Source organism: Petaurus breviceps, unplaced genomic scaffold (assembly GCF_028583685.1).
Source record: "Petaurus breviceps papuanus isolate PSGF00001 unplaced genomic scaffold, PetGlider_PUasm1.0 164, whole genome shotgun sequence".
In the NCBI taxonomy this organism is placed as follows: Eukaryota; Metazoa; Chordata; class Mammalia; order Diprotodontia; family Petauridae; genus Petaurus; species Petaurus breviceps.
The window spans coordinates 9,100,061-9,122,902 of NW_027185735.1; the positions used below are offsets into that span (position 1 = coordinate 9,100,061).

The following is a 22,842-nucleotide window of genomic DNA, read 5'->3' on the forward strand; positions in this document are numbered from 1 at the left end:
TCTCTCTCTCTCTCTCTCTCTCTCTCTCTCTCTCTCTCTCTGTTTGTGTGTGTGTGTGTGTGTGTGTGTGTGTGTGTGTTCCTCCCTCACTCCATCAAGACATTATTCAAACCAGCTATCTAGGTCTGGCAGATACTGTATTGCCTAGTGAAAGGAAGTTGAACTTGCCTAGCAGTCCAGCTTTAGATATCTGTGCAGCAATTCGAGGACACGTATGAAAGGGTCAACAAGTGAGAAAGATTCCCAAGGGCAAGTGAGTAGAATACAAGAGAATAGTAGAAAGACAAAGACATTAAGAGAGAAAGACCTAATAAAAACCTAGGTTGGAAGCATATGTACTAGGAGAAAGGACCATTAAAAAGGAAAAATAAATAAACCCCCAAAGAGAAACAAAATGCATTTTAAAATATTATAACATAAAGGAAAATGAACCAATAATTTTGATGGAGAAAATTACGTAAACTTCCTGAAACTACAGAACAACAGAAAGTACAAAACGGTGCAAAAGAGAACCAAGACTCTTAGAAGCTATATGTGAATTTAGTTTGGAAATCAGAAATCTTAAACCTGAATTTATAGATATAAAGAACTTATAAGGAAAAAAAGGAATGCATGATGGAAGAATCTTGCCAAGGAAATAGAAACTGGGAGGAAAAAACAAATTTGGAACAAAAAAGTACTAAGAGAAGAGAAGCCAAAAGCCAGCACATAAAAAAGGCAAAGAAAATCAATACAAATTTTATACAAGCCGAAAGAACTGAATTGAAGAAAGGATGTGTAGAGGTAACCTAAGGATATTCTACCAACAGAAAATGACAAATGAAAAATTTTGAATATCCTAATGAAGGCAATTATATATAAGAAGACTGTATATGTTCTGAATGCAGAAAACAAAGCACCAATCAAATCAATGTCACTGGCAGAAAAAAAATTTTTCTTCAGTCTCCAAAGCACAATTGTAAATGTAAATAAAATTTCATAATTCAATAACAAACAACAATCTTCTCAAGCAACTAAAAGTTCTTAAAATATAAATGAAAGGCAACTTGAATAACATAGAATTATTCTCAATTCACAAGAAAAAACAAGAATTGGAATAGTATATTTCAAAAAAAATCAAAAGAGTGTAAGCTGCAATTTTTTCTTTTTTTGAGAACTTTTTTTTCACATGCTTTGACCATTTATCCAGTGGGGAATAGCTCATGGTCTTATATATTTGAGTGTATTCTTTATATATCTTGGATATCAGACCTTCATTAGAGATATTTGATGCAACTATTTTCCCCCAATTGAAAGGTTTCTATTTTATCCTAATTGAATTGATTTCATTTATATAAATTTAAGATCTTCAATTTCATATAATTGAAATTACCTATTTTATCTTTTGTGGTTATGTTTATTTCACATTCGGTTAAGAAAACGCCCCCTAGCCATGGCTGTGAAAAGTACCTAATCACATTCTCTTCTAATTTTTTATGATGTGAACATTAATATTTAAGCTTTGTGCCCATTTTGAGCTGATTTATTATAAAAGATAAATTAAATTTTTTTAGTATATCAAACTGAAAGATTTTAGCAAGTCAATGTGGCTTGAAAAAGAAGGGAAGTTATCAATGAGAAAAAAACCTCTCCATTAAATATTATTTCAAGATATACAGAGAAATAATACAAGATCAAGAACTATTAACCCAAGAACAAATTATTTAAGAATATGAAAAAACAGCTCTCAAAAAGTGAACAAACATATGAAAAATAACTTCAAATAAAAAAATAGAAATGTAAAAAGAACCCCAGAACTGAAGTTTTCTCTCACATCCAACAAACTGGCAAGATGATAAAAGATGGGAATAATCAGTGGTGGACAGGCTATGGGAAGATAGGTTGTAGACCTATAAATTGATTCAACTAAAATGGAATACAATTTGATATATACTACAAAATATTTAGTAAATCACTTTTTTGTAGTAGCAAAAAAAACTGACAACAAAAATAGAGGCCCATTGATAAGGGCATGACTAAGAAAATTAAGTGTATATAAGAAACAAGGAGCAGATAGACTACATATTTACCTGGAGAGGCTTATACAAGCTGATGCTGAGTGAGAAGAGCAGAACCAAGAGAAATTTGTACACAATGACAGACACAACATATGTGTGACAACCAATTTTGATAGACTGGACTCTTCCCAGCAATGCAGGGTTATAAGTCAACTCCAAAGGACTCATGATGGAGAGAGATGTCTACATTCAGAGAAAGAACTAGAAAGAACAGAGTTTGAATGCAGATTGAACCAAACTACCTGCTCTCTGTCTTTTTTTTTTTGTTTGGTTTTGTTTCCTCTTTCCCATTGTTCATTCCATCCAATACAATCTTTCTTTATAATCTGACTAATGTCTAATATGAAACTATTAGCAGACCCTATACTTGATTGTATGCCATGGAGGGAGAGGGTAAGGAGGGGAAGAAAATTAGAAACTCAAGGAATTGCGGAATTGAATCCTGTAAACTAAAATTAAACAAACAAATTAATAAAGACCAAAAAAAATTTTTTTAAAGATAAAAAAATAAAATTAAATAAAAATTAAGCTGCACATAAATGAATATTATTTATTCATAAGAAATGACAAATTTAAAGAATTCTCAAATGTATGGGAAGATTTATATAAAACTGATGCAAAAGAAGCAAAACCAGGAAGGCCCAGTGGCAGCAGCGCAGCGGGAGCAGCCTGGGAAGGCCCGGCGTGGCGGCAGCAGCAGACGCAGGCCGGGAAGGCGCAGCAGCCTGTGCAGGAAGGCGTGGCTGGTGGATGCAGGCCTGGAAGGGGCCTGATCAACTCGGAGGGCAAGTCTTCCCACCAACCACAAGGTCCACTACCAGGCCTATCATCAAAGGGCTGGGACTGGAAAGAGCAAGGTAAGAAGCAAATACAGGGGCCCCTATACTGGACAGCAAACACTCCTGGGGCTACCACTTCATAGCCCAGAAATCTTTAAAAAAAAAAAAAAGCCCCCTTCAGGACCTCCAAAGACAAGGATGACAGAGTGAACCCCACTTGCTCCAAACCCCCCCTCTAACCCTGAAGATATAGTAACTCTTGCCCCAGGGCAAAACCCTCTACAGTAAAGGCTTGGGATCCTAGAGGAAGGGCGTGGCTAGGACACTGCCTCAAAATGGGTAGAAAGCAGACTACAAAGACAAAGACTCTGGAGTCCTACTATCCTCAGAGGGAGGAACCAACCTCAGAGGGAGACAATGTGGACTCCACACCCATGGCTGAGACTACAACAGGGAATGGATCCCAAGCACAGAAGGCTCTCCTAGATGAGATCAAAAGGAACTTTGAAAGCAAAATGAGAGAGATAGAAGACAAAATGAATCATTCTCTCAAAACGAAAATAGCAGAATTCGAAAAACATTATAATGAGGAAAACATCTCGCTAAAAAGAAAAGTGTATGATATGGAAAAGGAGCTTCAAAAATTAACCAAGGAAAATGATTTGCTAAAAACCAGAATTAAACAAATGGAAACAAATAACTCTATGAGGAACCAAGAATTAGCCAAGCAAAACAACAAAAATGAAAAATTAGAAAAAGAGGTAAAATATCTCAAAGAAAAAATAACTGACCTGGAAAACAGATCCAGGAGAGATAATCTGAGAATCATAGGCCTACCTGAAAATTATGATGAAAAAATGAGCCTGGACAACATTCTCCAAGAGCTCGTTAAGGAAAACTGCTCTGAGATACTAGAACCTGAGGGGAAAATAGAAATCGAGAGAATCCACCAGACACCTGCTGAAAGAGATCCCAAAGTGAAAAGTCCTCGAAATGTTGTGGCCAAACTCCAGAACTACCAGATAAAAGAGAAAATACTTCAAGCGGCCAGAAAGAAACAATTCAAATATCGAGGGTCCACAGTGAGGATTGCACAGGATTTGTCAACCTCCACACTGAAAGATCGGAGGCAGTGGAATACTATTTTCAGGAAGGCAAAACAGCTCGGATTACAACCAAGGATCACATACCCAGCAAGACTGAGCATATTCTTCCAGGCAAAGAGATGGTCATTCAATGATATAACAGAGTTCCAGACCTTCTTAATAAAAAAGCCAGAACTCAATGGAAAATTCAACCTCCAATTACGAGAAGCAACAGTGACTTAGAAAGGTAAACAAGGAGAACACACATCATTTTAGAGGGAAAGAGGGTAGGGAGAGGAGCTTCGCATGAGATCTATTCCTGTCATTCTTGATGCGAAGAAAAAATAGCATACCTCATTAAGTATAACAATATCCTACAGGTAGTAGGAGGGGGAAAAGGTTACAAAAGGGGGGTGGGAGTGGTTTGTAGGGAGGGAAGTAGTAAGAGGAAAAGGGGAGGAAAAGGGAGGGGGGCCAAAAAGGGAACACTGAGGGAGGTGGTGGTCAAAAGGAAAACTATTAAGGGGGGGAAGGGAGAAGGGAGGGAAAATACGAACATTAACAGGGGCAGCAATAGGATGAGGGGAAAGAAACAGATAACAATCATAACTGTAAATGTGAATGGAATGAACTCTCCTATAAAACAGAGACGGATAGCAGAATGGATTAGAAATCATAATCCTACAATATGCTGTTTACAAGAAACACATTTGAAACAGAGGGATACACACAAGGTAAAGGTAAAAGGTTGGAGTAAAATATATCATGCCTCAGCTAAAGTAAAAAAAGCAGGGGTAGAAATCCTTATCTCAGATAAAGCAAATGCAAAAATTGACCTAATTAAAAGAGATAAGGAAGGAAACTATATCCTGTTAAAAGGCACCATCGAGAATGAAGCAATATCACTACTTAACATATATGCACCAAGTGGTGTAGCATCCAAATTCCTAGAGGTGAAGGTAAAGGAATTAGAGGAAGAAATAGATAGCAAAACTATACTAGTGGGAGACCTTAATCTCCCCCTATCTGAACTTGATAAATCCAACCTCAAAATAAACAAGAAAGAAGTTAAGGAGGTGAACAGGATTTTAGAGAGGATAGGTATGATAGATCTCTGGAGAAAACTGAATGGGGATAAAAAGGAATATACTTTCTTCTCAGCGGTTCATGGCACATATTCAAAAATTGACCATGTTCTAGGGCATAAAAACCTCACAATTCTATGCAGTAAGGCAGAAATATTAAACGCATCGTTCTCAGATCATGATGCAATAAAAATTATATGCAATAAAGGGCCAGGGAAAGACAGACTAAAAACTAACTGGAAATTAAACAATTTGATCCTAAAGAATGAGGGTGTCAAACAAGAAATTATAGAAACAATCAGTAATTTCATTCAAGAGAATGATAATAATGAGACAACATACCAAAATCTGTGGGATACATTAAAGGCAGTTCTTAGGGGAAGTTTTATATCCCTGAGTGCATACGTGATTAAATTAGAGAAAAGGGAGCTCAACGAATTGGGCATGCAATTAAAAAACCTAGAAAAAGAACAAATTCAAAATCCCCAATTAAATACTAAACTAGAAATATTGAAGACTAAAGGAGAGATTAATAAAATCGAAATCAAGAAAACTATTGAACTAATAAATAAAACCAAGAGCTGGTTTTATGAAAAAACCAACAAAATTGATAGACCCTTAGTCAATATGATAAAAAAAAAAGAAAGAATAAAACCAAATTATGAGTATCAAAAATGAAAGGGTGAATCTACCTCCAATGAAGAGGAAATCAAAACAATAATTAAGAATTATTTTTCCCAATTGTATGCACATAAATTTGACAATCTTAGGAAAATGGATGAATATTTAGAAACATAAAAATTGCCCAGATTAACTGAAGAGGAAGTAAATTATTTAAATAATCCCATCTCAGAAAAAGAAATTGAACAAGCCATCAGTCACCTCCCTAGGAAAAAATCTCCAGGGCCAGATGGATTCACTAGTGAATTCTACCAAACATTTAAAGAATAATTGATTCCAATACTCTACAAATTATTTGGGAAAATTAGTGAAGGAGTCCTACCAAATTCTTTTTATGACACAAATATGGTACTGATACCTAAATCAGGAAGAGATAAAACAGAGAAAGAAAATTATAGACCAATCTCCCTCATGAATATAGATGCAAAAATTCTAAATAAAATACTAGCCAAAAGACTACAGCAACTTATCTCAAGAATAATACACTTTGATCAGGTAGGATTTATTCCAGGAATGCAAGGATGGTTTAATATTAGGAAAACCATAAGTATAATTGATCATATCAACAATAAAACTAGCAGAAACCACATGATCATCTCAATAGATGCAGAAAAGGCTTTTGACAAAATACAACATCCATTCCTATTAAAAATATTAGAAAGTATAGGAATAAATGGAGCCTTCCTTAAAATAATAGGTAGCATCTATTTAAAGCCATCAGCAAGTATTATATGTAATGGGGAGAAACTGGAAGCATTTCCCATAAGATCAGGGATGAAACAAGGGTGTCCACTATCACCCCTCTTATTCAATCTGGTACTAGAAATGTTAGCAGTAGCAATTAGAGAAGAAAAAGAAATCAAAGGAATCAAATTAGGCAAAGAAGAGACCAAGCTATCACTCTTTGCAGATGATATGATGATATACTTAGAGAATCAAGTAAAAAACTGCTTGAGACAATAAATAAATTTGGCAAAGTTGCAGGATATAAAATTAACCCACATAAATCCTCAGCATTCCTATATATTTCCAATGAAATTCAACAGCAAGAAGTAGAAAGAGAAATCCCATTTAAAGTTACTGTAGACATTAAAAAATATTTGGGAATCTACCTGCCAAAACAAACCCAGGACCTGTATGATCATAACTACAAAACACTTTTCACACAAATAAAGTCAGATCTAACTAATTGGAAAAATATCAATTGCTCATGGCTGGGTCGAGCTAATATAATAAAAATGACAATTTTATCTAAATTAAATTATATATTTAGTGCCATACCAATTAATTTACCAAAAAACTACTTTATAGAGTTAGAAAAAATAGTAACAAAATTCATCTGGAAGAATAAATGGTCCAGAATATCAAGGGAATTAATGAAAAAAAATGCTAGGGAAGGTGGACTAGCTTTACCAGATTTCAATCTGTACTATAAAGCAGCAGTCACCAAAACTACTTGGTCCTGGCTTAGGAATAGAGGAGTGGATCAATGGAATAGATTAGGCACACGAGATTCAGAAGTCAACAACTACAGTTATGTATTGTTTGATAAACCCCCAGACCCTGGTTTTTGGGATAAGAACTCACTATTTGACAAAAACTGCTGGGAAAACTGGAATATAGTATGGCAGAAACTGGACATAGACCATTATCTAACACCATATACCAAAATCAAGTCTAAATCGGTTCATGATCTAGGTATAAAGGTTGATACTGTAAGCATTCTGCTAAAACAAGGAATAGTTTACCTATCAGACTTGTGGAGAGGGAATGACTTTATGACGAAACAGGAATTAGAGAACATTATAAAATGTAAAATGGATAATTTTGACTACATGAAATTGAAAAGTTTCTGTACAAATAAAGCCATTGTAACCAAGATTAAGAGGGAGGTGGGAAATTGGGAAAGAATCTTTACAACCTATGTCTCTGACAAAGGACTCATCTCTAAAATATACAGAGAACTGAGTCAAATTTATAAGAATACAAGTCATTCCCCAATTGATAAATGGTGAAAGGATATGAACAGGCAGTTTTCAGAGAAAGAAATTAAAGCTATCTATAAGCACATGAAGAAATGCTCTAATTCACTATTGATTAGAGAAATGCAAATCAAAACAACTCTGAGGTACCACATCTCACCAGTCAGATTGGCTAAGATGACAAAACAGGAAAATGACAAATGCTGGAGAGGATGTGGGCAAACTGGAACACTAATGCATTGTTGGTGGAGCTGTGAACTGATCCAGCCTTTCTGGAGAGCAATCTGGAACTATGCCCAAAGGGCTATAAATACTTTCATACCCTTTGATCCAGCAATACCACTCCTAGGGTTATATCCCAAAGAGATCATAGAAATGGGAGAAAGACCCATATGTACAAAAATGTTTATTGCAGCTCTTTTTGTTGTGGCAAAGAATTGGAAATTAAGGGGGTGTCCATCAATTGGGGAATGGCTGAACAAGTTGTGGTATATGCATGTTATGGAATATTATTGCGCTATAAGAAACGGGGAGCAGGCGGTCTTCACATTTACCTGGAGAGACTTAAAAGAACTGATGCTGAGTGAGAAGAGTAGAACCAGGAGGAATTTGTACACAATTACGGACACAACATGTGTGTGATGACCAACTTTGATAGACTGGACTCTTCTCAACAATGCAGGGATATAAGTCAATCCCAAAAGACGCATGATGGAGAGAAAAACGTGCATCCAGAGAAAGAACTAGAAAGAACTAAATTTATATCCAGGTGGAAGCAAAATGCCTGATCTTTTTTGTTCTCTTATTTGATTTTATGTCCTCTATACCATTTTTCATCCCAGCTGGTACAATCCATCCTTATAACCTGACCATTGTATAATGTGAAAGTATCTACAGATCCTATACTTGATTATAAGACGCCATGGGGGGGGGGAGGGAGGGGAACAAAATGTGAAATTCAAGGAATTGTGGAATTGAATCCTGTAAATTAAAAGGAAACAAACAAATTAATAAATTAAAGAATTAATAAAAAAAGATAAATGCAAATTAAAACCAAAAAAAAGAAGCAAAACCAAGAAAACAACACAATGACTAAAATAACTTAAATGAATTAATCAAAAAACTGAAAGTGAATGCTGTGTAATTATTAATGACCATACTTGGTTCAGTAGAAGAGATGAAAAATGTATATTTCTCTCTTCTTTGAAATGTTGGAGGACTTTAAATGTGGAACACTGCATTGTTTTATAGGTTGATTAGTTCTGACACACTATTTTTTCTTTATTTCTTTTTTATAAAAGATGGTTCTTTGGCAGAAAAGTAGTGGAAGCATAGATTTAGAAATGATAATAATATAAAAACAAAACAAATACACTTTTTAAATTGCATAGGCAGCTCACAGACTGTTCTGTTACCTCTCGTTCTAATTACATGACAAGGCTACCTCCTCTTCAAGTGGTATAGTATTCAATGCTTCGTGTAGGTAAGATAGCTAGCTACATAGAGGCAGCTGGTGGACCAGTGGATAGAGCATTAGGCCTAGAATTTAAGACACTTGAGTTTGACTTCAGCCTCAGACACTTACTAGCTATGTGAACCTGGGCAAGTCACTTAACTTTTGTTTGTCCTAGTTTCCTCAACTGTAAAATGGAAATAATCATTGTACCAACCACACAGAATTGTGATGAGGATAAAATGAGATTGGCTGGTTGGTTGTTGTCCATTCTCGAAGAGGACCAAAATGACATGATCATACTAGAGTCGAGTTTCACTGTGTCCAACTGTGGCTAGTCAGACCGATACGAGCTTGGAATACTCTACCTCAGGCCGGGTACAGTTTGAGAGAACATTTGGGGTGGATTCTCTAAATTTGTGCATCCTGTTTCCTTTGAACTGTTTCAATTCTGCTCTGTTCATAGAGCACGGTACCTTCTATGATATGGGCACACCATGCTGAGAGTTCCTGTGCCCGTGTCTTCCATGTCACACGATCAATTCCAAAGTCCTTAAGAGAGACCTTGAGAAGGTCCTTGTATCACTTCTTCTGACCACCATGTTAACACTTGCCCCGTGTGAGTTCTCCATAAAACAGTCTTTTTGGCAAGCGTACATTTTGCATTCAAACAACATGGCCAGCCCATCAGAGTTGCTCTCTCTGCAGTAGAGTTTGAATGCTTGGCAGTTTGGTTTGAGAAAGGACCTCAGTGTCTGGTATCTTATCCTGCTAGGTGATCTTCAGAATCTTCCTAAGACAATTCAAGTGGAAATGATTGTTTCCTGGCATGGCACTGGTAGACAGTCCAGGTTTCACAGACAAACAATGATGAGGTAAACACAATGGCTCTGCAGACCTTCAGCTTGGTAGTCAGTTTAATACTTCTTCTCTCCCACACTTTTCTTTCGGAGCCTCCCAAACACTGAACTAGTTCTGGCAATGTGTGTGACAATTTCATTATCAATGTGTATATACCTGGAAATACACTACCAAGGTAAGTGAACTTATCCACAGCGTTCAAAACTTCTCAATTTGTTGTAACTGATGGTTTCACATATGGATGGTGTGTTGGTGGCTGATGGAGCTCCTGTGTTTTCTTGGTGTTAATTGTTAGGCCAAAATTAACACAAGCAGCAGAGAGAATCAATCCATACTTTGTTGCATCTCAGCTTCAGAGGCTGCACTGAATACACAATCATCTGCAAACAGAAAATCATGCACCAACACTCCCTCCACTTTGGTCTTGGCTTTTAGCCTTTTCAAATTGGAGAATTTACCACCAGTGCAGTAGCTGACCTTGATGCCATGTTCATCCTCATTAAAAATATTTGACAACATGACTGAAAACATCATGCTAAAAAGCATGGGAGCGAACACACAGCCTCATTTCACTCCATTGGTGATTGGGAAAGCATGAGAGCATCATCCATTACCTAGAACCTGAGTAAGCATGATATCATGAAATTGACATACAATGCTGATGAGCTTCTCTGGGCAACCAAATTTAATTTCAGGGAAAAGGTGGGACTAATTTAAAGTATTGTACAATCTCCCAAATGCAATCCTATTTATTCTGCTTCTCCTATTCAATTATGAACCTAATTTATTGTTCCTTAATAGTTCAAAGAATTCCTAGGATAGATTAGGCCCTAGACAATATCCATCCACTTTTTTTTCTGTAGATTGCTAGGTTAAAATTTTGTTGAATGATTGCAAATTTCATTTTAGTTTTATTGTTTTTGTTACAGAGGTTGATACAAATAGCAACGTATTACCTACAAACTATATGTTCTGGAGAAATTTACCATCTACAAGGAACCTCTCTTCCATCTGGACTCTGTACTATGTGTTTTACATAATGGTGGCAAACTACTTTAGCAAGCATATGTTGCAGAGATTAAATTGGCCTATATATCTCATCTAAGGGAGTATGCACCTGGAGCTTCCTGGAAATGCCAAAAGACTTCAGGAACATTTATAGTGACTCAGAATTTGAGTGAGTTAACTATAATGACCTCCCTGGATACTTCCAGTCATGAAGCAATTTATCACTGCTGTTCATCACTGGGCATTTTGAAATGTCAAAGTGATCCCCTCATTGGCTCCTCTGAGTCAGAAGGAAGTGAAGGGGTGGAGAAGGGAAGGAAAGAGAAGAGACAGGAGGGAAGGGAAGGGTGGTGGCTTTGTGAGTAGAAAAAAAAGGAAATGGATATAAGAGATATTATAGCAATAGAATTGACAAGACTTGGAAGTTGATTGCATTCACAGAATGTATTGAAATGAATAATCAAAAATGACCAAATGTAAACTCCATGAAAGCAAGAATTGCTTTATTTTGGTCTTTGTATCTCTGGGGACTAGCAGAAGCCTAATAAGTATTTAATAAATGCTTTGGGATTCGGATATCTCGATTTTACAAATGAGGCAACAGACTGAGAGATAATAATTGCTTTGTCTGTATGGTCATACAGCTACTAAGTATCAGAAGAATTCAAGACTTTCATTTCTACTTTTTCTAATAGGCTGCCACACTCATGTACTTCCATTGGTTGTTTTTAACCAAACACATAGAACTATATGCCATTGAATATGTAATTGAAATATTATTTATATGTATAAATGTCACATTGCAAGGCTTTTTTCATTCTTCTATCAGTTTATAACAAAGATAAAGGGGGGGGGGGAAGAAGCAATAGAACCACACTCCTTAACATAATAATGGCAATTATTCACTAAATTGACTATCTTAAGTATTCAAAAATATAAAATAATAAATATAAAAAGCATTAGGAAAACTTGGGGTTTAATTTTTTAATTCTGATAGCAAAAAGCAAAAACCTTAAGCTGTTTAGCATTAAATCACAAAGATCTAAACAAATAGATCAAATGGACATATAAGTGACTCAAACATTGCAAGTAATGTTAGCATTGTATTTGCCAGAAGATACGGTCAGTTGTTTAACCACAGCAGATATCAGTTAGTCAATAACTTAAACAAGCATCGATAAAGTTTTTTACAAAAGATGCTATCAAGTAAAACAAACAGGGTGCTTTGTATTACTTCAAAGCATATTTATAATGTGTTTAAAAAAATCAATGGAAACAGGAAAATAATGCCTTGATTTTCTAAACTTTACAACATCTGCTTTTACTTACTTTGCAGTATTGTAAAGTTCGCTGAATTTCAACTGGATAACTTTCTATTTACTTTTTTATTTGACTATCTCCACACTACCCTATATATACAAACACAATCTTTAACCACAGGAAAATTTATGTGGCATTTATAACAAAGAAATTTTTAGCATATCTGACTCAGAACATGGGAAAATGTGTAACTAAAAGACGAGACAGTTGCATAGTGAGAGGACTACTTGTCCAATAAAAAACAAATTCAGAAAATTTTCTGTATTTTCCTCGCAAAGGCACCCAGTGCTGAAGTACTTGTATATCTTTTAAAATCTAAACTAGGTATCACTCATACAATATTTCCTTAAGGAAATAGCTTCTGAAGGGTCTTTGTGTATATATGTTGAACTAGTAATTTCTCTGAATCAGTATGAGTCATAAGGCAAGTATTATTCTGTAAAGCTCTGTGTTTCAAGAAGCATATTCAGCACATCTCTCTCAATTTTACTAGCTGAGATGCATAATGTTAACACAGGACTAAAATCTAAAATTTGAAATAAATTAATTTAATAGCTCCAAAAGAAATTCTTTCTTCCTGAATCCATCAAAAGTAGAAATATGAACAATTTTTTTTCTTCATCAAAGAATTTCTCTATAATCAATGATTAGGCATAATAAAACACAAGTACAGTTTTATGACAAGCCCATTCCAGGCCCTTTGAAGAAGTTGTGAGTTTCTCATTCTATGACCATTACACTCTGACTCTGAATTCCATTTCTTATTTTAAAGTGACAGTTACCTTAAAGAAACAAAATCACTTTAAAGAGATATACAAGATTGAGGCTTTTAACTCCAAGCTCACTGTAAGGAAGGAAATCCTGAAGGAATGTGTCAGAGAAACAGGTATTTTATCAGATGTAAAACTGTGAACAATACAGTTCAGTGGTGAATTCAATTCATTTAAGTTTTTTGCTCATTCTCATTCAATGATAGATTAAGGCATTCTAACAGTTAAAACTAGTGATTAATTTAGATCATGTCATAAAATTTTGTCCATCCTATTTTTAAAATTATTGCATTCTAAGATTCCAAAACAATCACTCTATCTTTGTAATAAATCATTTCCTTTTTATTAATTACTATATATCCACTTCTCTCAACTAAAAATAGCACTCTGGTGTCTTGTTCTAGTATGGAATTAGCCCTGGGTTCCTAAAGGCTATTCTAACAAAGCACAAAATGATAAATCTAACTAAACTAGAAATAACTAAACTTTTCAATACAGGGGCAACAATGCTGAGAAAGACAGAGAGTTCAGAGGCTCATTACCAAATTGACCACAGGTGATGAATTTTTCAACCTTTGCAATTAACTAAAACCATCTGCTGAGGCATAAAGGAATTAAGATCTATCTGCATGAAGGGAGGACCCACAGAAATGTAATCATGCACTGCTCCTTGAAATCAACTGTTAAATATATGATTGTGTCATGAAACTAAATGAGCCTGAGGGCCATCTGAAGGAGCATGTGCCAGAGCTTCCCTCAAAGAGTCTGGAGACTCCAAGGACATGGAGCTCCATTTCATTGACCTTTGAAGATGATGAACCTCCCTGCTGTTTCTGTTTTCTGTTGGCTTACTGTATGGTCATGAAAAGCCTTCTAATTTGCTGCTCAGTCAAACCTAATTGTGCCTATGAAAGGTTTGAGTAGGCAAAAACTTTCTTACTTTCCTGGCACCTTCTAAGTGAAGAATATATTCTATGAACCTTCAGGAAAGGGGAAGAGGTTGACAAGCTACCTTACTGCCATACCCAACCCCCAAGTGACCATGAAAGCATGGAACTTTTTGTTTTACTTATCTCTTTGTGTTATTCTTTCCTGATTATCAGTGAATGAGTATCAGAGGAGGAAAAAACTAACTTTTTGCAATTTTTTAAACTTCAAAAGGCTGGGAGAACCATCAAAAGTTCCACCAGCAAGGGCTAATAGTTTCCAAAGCCAAGAGCTCCCAGAGCCAATAGCCAAGTAAGGTGAAGAGTCAGCCCTAGGGAGAGCCTGCTTGATCTAGCCCAACAGTGAACTGACCTAGCATCCAAGGAAGAAAATAATTCATCCATTTGTTATGGTGCATCCAGAAATGAACTTGGGCAGGATTCTCTGAGAAGGGAGAAATACATTTCTGAGGCCAAGTAGCACCCCTCCACCTAGGTTGAGGTAAGGGAAAATGTTTTATAGAAACTTTTTTAAGTTTAAGTCCATTCTTCCCAGGGACTGAGTGATAAAACAGAGGGAAAATGGAGTTTTACTCTGGTCTTAGCTGGAAGAAAATCTATTATTTATTTAATATTTGTAAATTTTCTTTTGTAAAAGTGAATTCATACTAACTGGTTAATTTATAGCAGGGAGATGTTAAGTGATTATAGGATCATGGGAGGAATAGATCAAATGAATGCTCAATATTAGAAGTGTTAGAAAACCTCTAGCCTATCAGTTACACCTGAATCCTGAAAGCAGCAGTGGTAACCAACCTCTCAGGACCAGACCTGTTAGTCTAAGTGGAGTTGGAAGAGACAGCTCCAGAACCTACCCTACATATATTTGGAGAAGCATATAAAGAGAGAGACCTCCCCCAAAGTAAGCTTACAATGTCTTCTTCAAGAATTTTTCCTATTTTCTTTGAATACTGGATTTCAGTTATTTTTGCATCACCAAGGGGCAGTCAGTCAGTAGAAGGCTAAGAATATATTGGTGTTCATAGAATTGAAATTCTATAGGGAACTTTCTTGGAAACTTTGTTGAAATGCTTTGAACATTTGTTAGTGGCTTCTTGAGAAGCTGGCTTAAACATTGTGGGTTGTTATTTGTGGTTAATACATAAAAGGAAAAAAAGAAAAACAAGGAGAAAATGGCCTTTAAGGAGCACACTTGTGAGGTTCCACCAGTGGGTTAGTTGCCATTCTTTGCTTCACTTCCCTAGTTGTCCTGACCTCAAAATTCTTGATGTCCAAGACTTCTAAAGGAATGTAAACCACATTATCTTCCCTGGAGGGGAAAACAGAAACCTACTTGGATGGTTTGCCAGGGAAAAGAATAGGTCCACCATGTGTTTAAAAGAGAGAGCTTCACTACAATCACACCAAAAATCAAATATTTTGTGGGTACACAATTTGCTCTTTCACATAAGAAAGAACAAATTTAATATAATGAGAAGAATATTGACAGTCATTATCCTTGGTTTTTGCCACACCTGCCAGTCCAAGCTGGAAAAGAGACTAAGATTCTTATCTGCAAAGAACTTGGAAAACAGCCGGATAAATGAAGTTACCAAGAAGTAGAAGTTGGGAAGCAATCGTGGCAAAGTTCTTCTTTAGTTATCTATCATTCATTTTCTTTCATGGTTGCTTTGATTATGGGCTGAATTAAAAGAAATGCTAAACCTGGCTAATGCAATGCTTCAGTTTTTTAAAAATGGTTTGTGCTCCAAAATGGATTTAACCACATCAGAGGAGAACATGATTTGAAATTTTTATAACTTCACTGACATAGAAATTTACTGATGGAAATCAGTTCAAGAGAATCTCATAAGCTTTTTCCCAATCCCAAAAGCAAAATTTATTCTCATTTGAAAAAAAAAATGTGTGTATAATGCCTACCCTATTCATTTCATTATCTCAATGGGAAAAGAAAAAAGTAAAGAGGTTTTTTTCCTGATGTGGCTTAATAGGCCACTCAGGCTTCTCTATGTTTATCTATGGCTGGTCTATTCAAAACAAATTCAACCAATTAAGCAACAGACATTTATTAAACATCTACTATGTGGCAGGTGCTATGCTGCTCCTGTGTCTTCAATTCAAGATTTATTATCTACTCAAAAAGGGTACTGTGTTAGGTACCAGATATAAAGGCAAAAATTAAACAGTCCCTATACACAAGGAGAATGTATTTTTATTGTGGGAATGAGAAAAGTGGAGTAAAGATGAGGGAGATATATAATATGGTGGAGATATATAATATGACTGAGATATTCCAGACAGCAATTAGTGAGAATGCTATGCAATCATTTAAACTTTAGGTACTCAAAAGTGTACTATTTCTAGTCTCTTGGAAGACCAATAGTAGGATTTACCTTAGGATTTGCAAGAGACCAAGCAAATATTCCTTCAGAGACATCTAGCTATATGGGTAAATCTGATAATTGGGATTGAACTTTATTACTCAATCAGCTAACTTGCCTCCTATGGGATAACTCTGGAGGAAAGGTTAGGGAGGGAGGCTTCATAGGGCAGGGGTGAAAGTCTGACCAAAGAACACTTAGTTGAGAAAATACTAAAGTTGGTTAGGAAAATTATAATATTCAGTTGGGGGAGTGATTTGTCCACCTCTGCTGCCATTTGCACTTTTCTTCCAGACACAAATCATATTGTAACAAAGAAATTTTTGTAAAAGTCTTCCCTACTTCAACTTCAGAAGAAAGTATTTGAGATTAGGCAGGTCAAAGGAACTGCTATTGAGTTATGAGTTTATTCAACCCCACCCCCACTCAAGCCAATGACTGCCAAATGTAACTCAAGGCCACTGGGTATGAACTCTACAAATCATGATTTACAAATTTACAAATGATTTACAAATCAATGTGTTAGCACATTGATTCTATAACCCCCTCCACCCCAGTCTGAAGTACTATTAGTCCTAGTTAATAGTCCTGTTTCTAAACAAAAGTAGATAATAATTAATCTTCTATTGAACTTGAAAAAGTTAGATTAACTCTGAATAAACAAAATGTTCTGAAGCAAAGGCTCTATGCCAATGCTTCACCACAGCATGGAGAGATCATCTGGTGTTCTTGAGTTACACTAGTGGAGTTCAGCCTATAGTAGGTTCTATCAAGTCTTGAGCATGATTCATTTACAAAATGCTCCTGCCATCCAAGAACCAGCTTGACTAAGTACACACAGACTCATTGCCACTTAGGTGGCTATGAGGTGATGAATTCTTTGGTCATAGCAACAACCCATGAAACAAAGACAAGTCTCTAAAATGGTTCTCAGTCCTCTACTGACTCCATCCCTCCCCCCAAAATCTGCAGTGATGATTGTAAAGTGGTGAAAGAGTATAGAGTTGGCAAAAAATCACAGAGTTTTGGGAGCATATATAAACATTAATTTAACAGTTAGTACTATGAAAACAAGATCCTTGGCTAACAACCAATGAGTGGTCATATCTGGATGAACTGAATCATATTACTATTTGATATTATTGATATAAACAAAATCAGAATATTCAAGACAAAATTGAAGCTAAATGTCATGATGGCTCAAATGTTCTGCTTTCAGAGACAAATAAGGAAGTTGGCAGAATTAGTTTCATTGTGCTGGGATTCTTGGTCATCTTGCCTATAAGTAAAAAGAGCAAATGTTAATTATTGCAGTTTATAGACCAAAAACTGTTAGCACAAATTAAGAGGCAAATAAAGTCTATTAAAATCTCAGCAAGATCCTCCACATTAAATCAATATACTTTAAAACTCATGGGTTTCAATAAAAAAAAAGTAGAGATGAGATAGAATCATGATAAAAACAAGGAGCTTATGGAAAATATGGTTCATGATTAAAAATTAAACAAGTTATAGGCTTGTAGACAATTCAGAAGCCTCATGGCTACATAAAAAAATCTTCATTTAAAAAGAGAATCAAAGGTATCAGACATGGAAAGCATTGAACAATATCACAAATAAGTACTTCTTCTAGTTACTAACATGGGAATATGATCAGGTCATTCACTTCCTAAAGGTAACGTCAAAATTAACACTGAATCAGAAGGATATAGGAGACAACAGTGCATGAAATTCCAATTCCAATTTGATCTATTAAAACATTAGTGATATGAAAGTTGGGAAATGGATAAAAATTCATTACAATTATCCAATTCAAAAAAAAAACATTTATGGGTCACTGCCATTTGATAAAAAAAAATTCAGGAATATCCTCAGTCAAAACATTTTACTTCTTTACCAAACAGAGTGAAATGGAAGAGAAAAGTGACAGTTTTTAAAACATAAACTAATTTGTAAAACTTAATGGAAGAGGATAGTGAAAGATTATAAGCATTGCCTCAAAGAACAGGGAAGGGAAAAATTTCTGCAGAAAATTTAGCATAAGATTCAATTAAGTCAGTTTATCCCAAAGGCATTTAAATATGAAAATAGAAAGAAGATATAAAAAAATGAAAATTTTTAGCATTATGAAAAATGAAATGAAATGAAAAATGAAAAATATAGTATTCCTTTTAGCATAAGGAACTATTTTCATAAACAATAAGTCAAATCACCACATTTACATTCCCTTTTTTTTTTTTGCCTTTTTTTGGGAGGACAATTGGGGTTAAGTAACTTGCCCAAGATTACACAGCTAGTTTTTTTGTGTGGGTGTTAAGTGTCTGAGGCTGGAACTGAACTCGGGTCCTCCTGACTCTGGGGCCAGCACTTTACTCACTGCACCACCTAGCCGCCCTCACATTTACATTCCTAACATCTCAATCTCTGATGAGTAGAAATACCACTAAAAGAAGGCAAAGATGAGAATGGTTGGATCAGATCAAGTACACATAGATGAAACTGGTGGAGGTAACTCAATTTTGAAAGCCTTTAAGCAATAAATTTTCAAGATATTAGAAATAAAGGAACATACCAAATGAATTTTTTAAATCACAGGAGGTGATACTACTAAAAAAAATCAAGAAATCATCAATAACTACTGAGGAATGTCCATTTGTCATCTGCATAAAATAATTATGAATATATATATATGAATATGTGTATGAATTTATTGAGGGTATCCTTAATGAAAGCATCAGAAGGAAATTAAGTTTTCATAATTTGTTTTCTACAGCAAACTCTTCAAAATAACATGGTTGAAAGAAGAAAAGAATACAAGAGCTCATTGTGTTTTTTTCCTTATAAAATCAAAATTTTAACAATATTTAGTAAAACAATGGACAGTCATTCAGCGAACCTCTGAGCCTCAAATGCAACAAACTATGGATCAATTCTCTGCTGCTTGTGCTAATTTGGCCTAATAATTAGCACCAAGAAAAGAGATCTCCACCAGACAGCACCATACCATCTATATGTAGAACTATCAGTTACAGCAAATGGAGAAATTTTGAATGTTGTAGATAAGTTTATTTCCCTTGGCAGTATTCTTTCCAGGGATGTACACACAGATGATAAGGTTGACACATGTTTTATAAGAGCTAGTTCAGTGTTAGGGAGGTCCTAAAGAAAAGTGTGAGAGAAAAGAGATATTAGACTGCCTACCAAACTGAAGATCTACAGAGCCATTGTGCTGACCTCATTATTGCATGCCCGTGAAATGTAGACAATCTATCAGTGCAGTTCCAGGAAATCGAATTGCTCCCAATTGTCGTAGGAAGATTCTGGAGATCACTTGGCAAGATAAGGTACTGGACGCTGAAGTCCTTTCTCGAGATGAAATGCCAAGCATTCAGCCTCTACTGCGGAGAGCACAACTCCAATGGTCTGGCTACATTGCTCAAATACCCAAAGTACATTTGCCCAAAAGACTATTTTGTGGAGAACTCACAAGACAAGCACTCACATGGAAGTCAGAAAAAATGATACAAGAACACTCTCAAGGTCTCTCTGAAGAACTCTGGAAATGATTGTGAGACATGGAACATAGTGGCACAGGTACTCTATATGAGTAAAGGAGAATTACAGTGGCTCAAAAGAAATGTAAGATATGCAAATTTAGAGTCATCTCCACTCCAAATGTTCACATGGACTACATGTTCCTGACCTGTGGTAGAACCTTAAAAGCTTATATTGGTCTGATCAGTCACAGCTGGACACACTGTACCTTGACCCCAACATAGTGATGTCATTTTGATCTTCTTTGAGAACTGAAGACAGTAACTAATTCTTATGGACAAGTTGGAGGGTATTGGCTAGCCAATCCAGTGAATACAGGGAGAGAAGGAATAAGCATCTGCTATGTACCAGGTCCTGTGCTAAGAACTTTTTACACATATTTTCTCATTTGATCTTCACAAAAACCTTCTGAGGTAAGTGCTATTATTATCCCCATTTTACAGCTTACAAAACTGAGGCAAATGGAAATGATTTTCTTATGGTCACATGGCTAGTAAGTGCCTGAGGCTAGATCTGAACTCAGATCTTCTATACTGCAGGCCCAGCACTCTATCTACCATGTCACTTGCTACCTATACAATATAGCAAAATAGATTCAGAACAGTTGCACAGCTTGCCCCCAAAGAGTAGTCTTTGGAAGTTTTCAGAGGAGAGCCCAAGGATTCTACATTTGGCCATGTGCTATTTAGTATTTTTATCAATGACTTGGATAAAGGCATAGCTAATGTACTCATCAAATTTGTAGGTTACATAAAACTAGGAATAAGAGCCATCACAGTAGATGGCAGAATCATGAATAAAAAAAGAAAAAGAAAGAAAAGATATTGACAGTCTAGAACATTTGGCTGAATTTAATAAGATGAAACATAATGAAATCAATACAAAATCTTGAACTTGGTTTCAAAAAATAGACTTCAAAAGAACAGTATGGGAGAAGAATGAATAAAGAATAGTCCATCTGAAAAAGTCTTGCAAGCTTGATATGAATCAGCAGTATGATATGGCAGCCAAGAAAGTTCATGCAATATTAGTCTGTATTAAGATAAATATGGTGTTGAAGATTATGTACTTTTGATACTCCAACTTTTCTTTGCTCTCATCAGACCACATGAAATCTTGGCTCAGTTTTAGATGTCATATTTTAGGAAGGAAATTGATGAGCTGGAAGGTCCATAGGAAGGCAACCAGTATCATAAGGACTTCAAGTTTATGTCTTATGAATAAAGTCACAAGGAGCATGAGGATTATACCTCTTCCTCCCATATTAAATTCAGTCTCCCTATCTATAAAATACTATTAATAATAGGACCTACCTTACAGAGTTGTGAGGATCAAATGAGACAGCATATGTAAAGTGCTGTGTAAGCCATAAGGCACTATATAAATGCTAGCTGTTACTAATACTTAGCTTTCTCCCACTCATCCTCCATCCTCCACTGTCTCCTCTGAGAACCTTCCTCTGTTGTGACACAGGGCAAACTTCACTAGATATAACCTCAAACACCTGAGTTTGAATCTTGACTGGCATTTATCTGTACAGCACTGGGCAAGCCCTGTTACCTTGCTGAGCCTCATTTCTTCAATTATAAAAAGAGAAATTTAGACTAGATACCCTCCCACATCCCTTATAGCTCCTAATCTATAGTCTCATTGACCTTATATTGCTTCTTTTCATGCTATTTCTATTTTCTGGTGCTTACTGAAATCTAGTTTCTCCTTAAATACAACAAACTTGTTGGCATGCCATCAAAGATCAACTACTCTCACACAAAATCACAGAATTTAAGAATTGGAAGAAACCTCAATGGCCATCTTGTCTAACCCATACATGAAAGAATCTGCATTAGAACAAAACAGGTGTGCATAGAGCCTTGGCTTAAAGAACTCTAATGAAGGAGAAACCACCACCTTAGGAAGATTTTTCTGACATCAAGTTTAAATTTTCCTCACAGCATATGTTCCTAGTTCTGCCCTCCAGGAAAAAAAAAACAGAACAAGTCAAATCTCTCTTTCACATGACAGCCCTTCAAATGCTTGAACACAACTGTCATGTTCCCCCTGAGTCTTCCTTTCTCCAAGCTAAACATGTCCAGTCTCTTCAAACCATCTTAATATATCACAGACTGAAACCCCTTCATCATCCTGCTTGCACAGCTCCAGAAGCTCCAGTTCATCAATATCCATCTTAAACCATGATCTCCAGAAATGAACACAATATTCTAGATGAGGTCTGACAAGGAAAAAATACAGTGGCATTATCACCTCCCTATTTCTAGAAGCTATGCCCCTACCTAATACAGTCCAAAATTACATTAGCTTTTTTGGATGCCACATAACATTGCTGACTCATACTGAACTTATAATCTACTAAAACCCAAAATTCTTTTCATAAAAGCCTCTGTCTATTTATGTCTCCTTTATATTTGGGAAGTTGATTTTTTTATACCTATATCACCAGTGAGATACCCATAGCAGCTGCTATGAATACGTAGGTGTATTTCCAGGTTTGAATTTCAAGATATAACAGACTCTCTTCTTTGAAGACAAAACCAAGATATTTATTCATATACCAGAAAGCCAAATCCACCATGGTAATAAAGAAATTGGTACACATTACCAAGGCAGGAAACACCACCATCCCCAAACCTTCCCTCTGTTAGGCCTCCCCACAAACAAGCTCCCTTAGGCAAAATGCCCCTCTGTCACCCATGCTTGCTGCTCTACTTCTCTCTATCTCCTCTCTCTCAGCTCCACCTCACTCTCCCTCAGCTATGCCACACCCAAACTTCCTGTTCCACCCCTTCCTGCTCCACCCATTCGGCAAGCTTCTCCCACCACAGGCTTATGTGACTCCGGCTCAAAGCAGGTCACATAGACC

At 36.0% G+C, this 22,842-nt stretch overlaps 1 protein-coding gene across 1 annotated transcript in view; it reads right to left on the bottom strand.

Moving 5' to 3' along the window:
* SLC25A21 (solute carrier family 25 member 21) overlaps nt 1-22,842 on the bottom strand; it is a 762,825-nt gene that overhangs the window by 664,433 nt on the left and 75,550 nt on the right. The gene's annotated exons all lie outside the window — the stretch shown is intronic.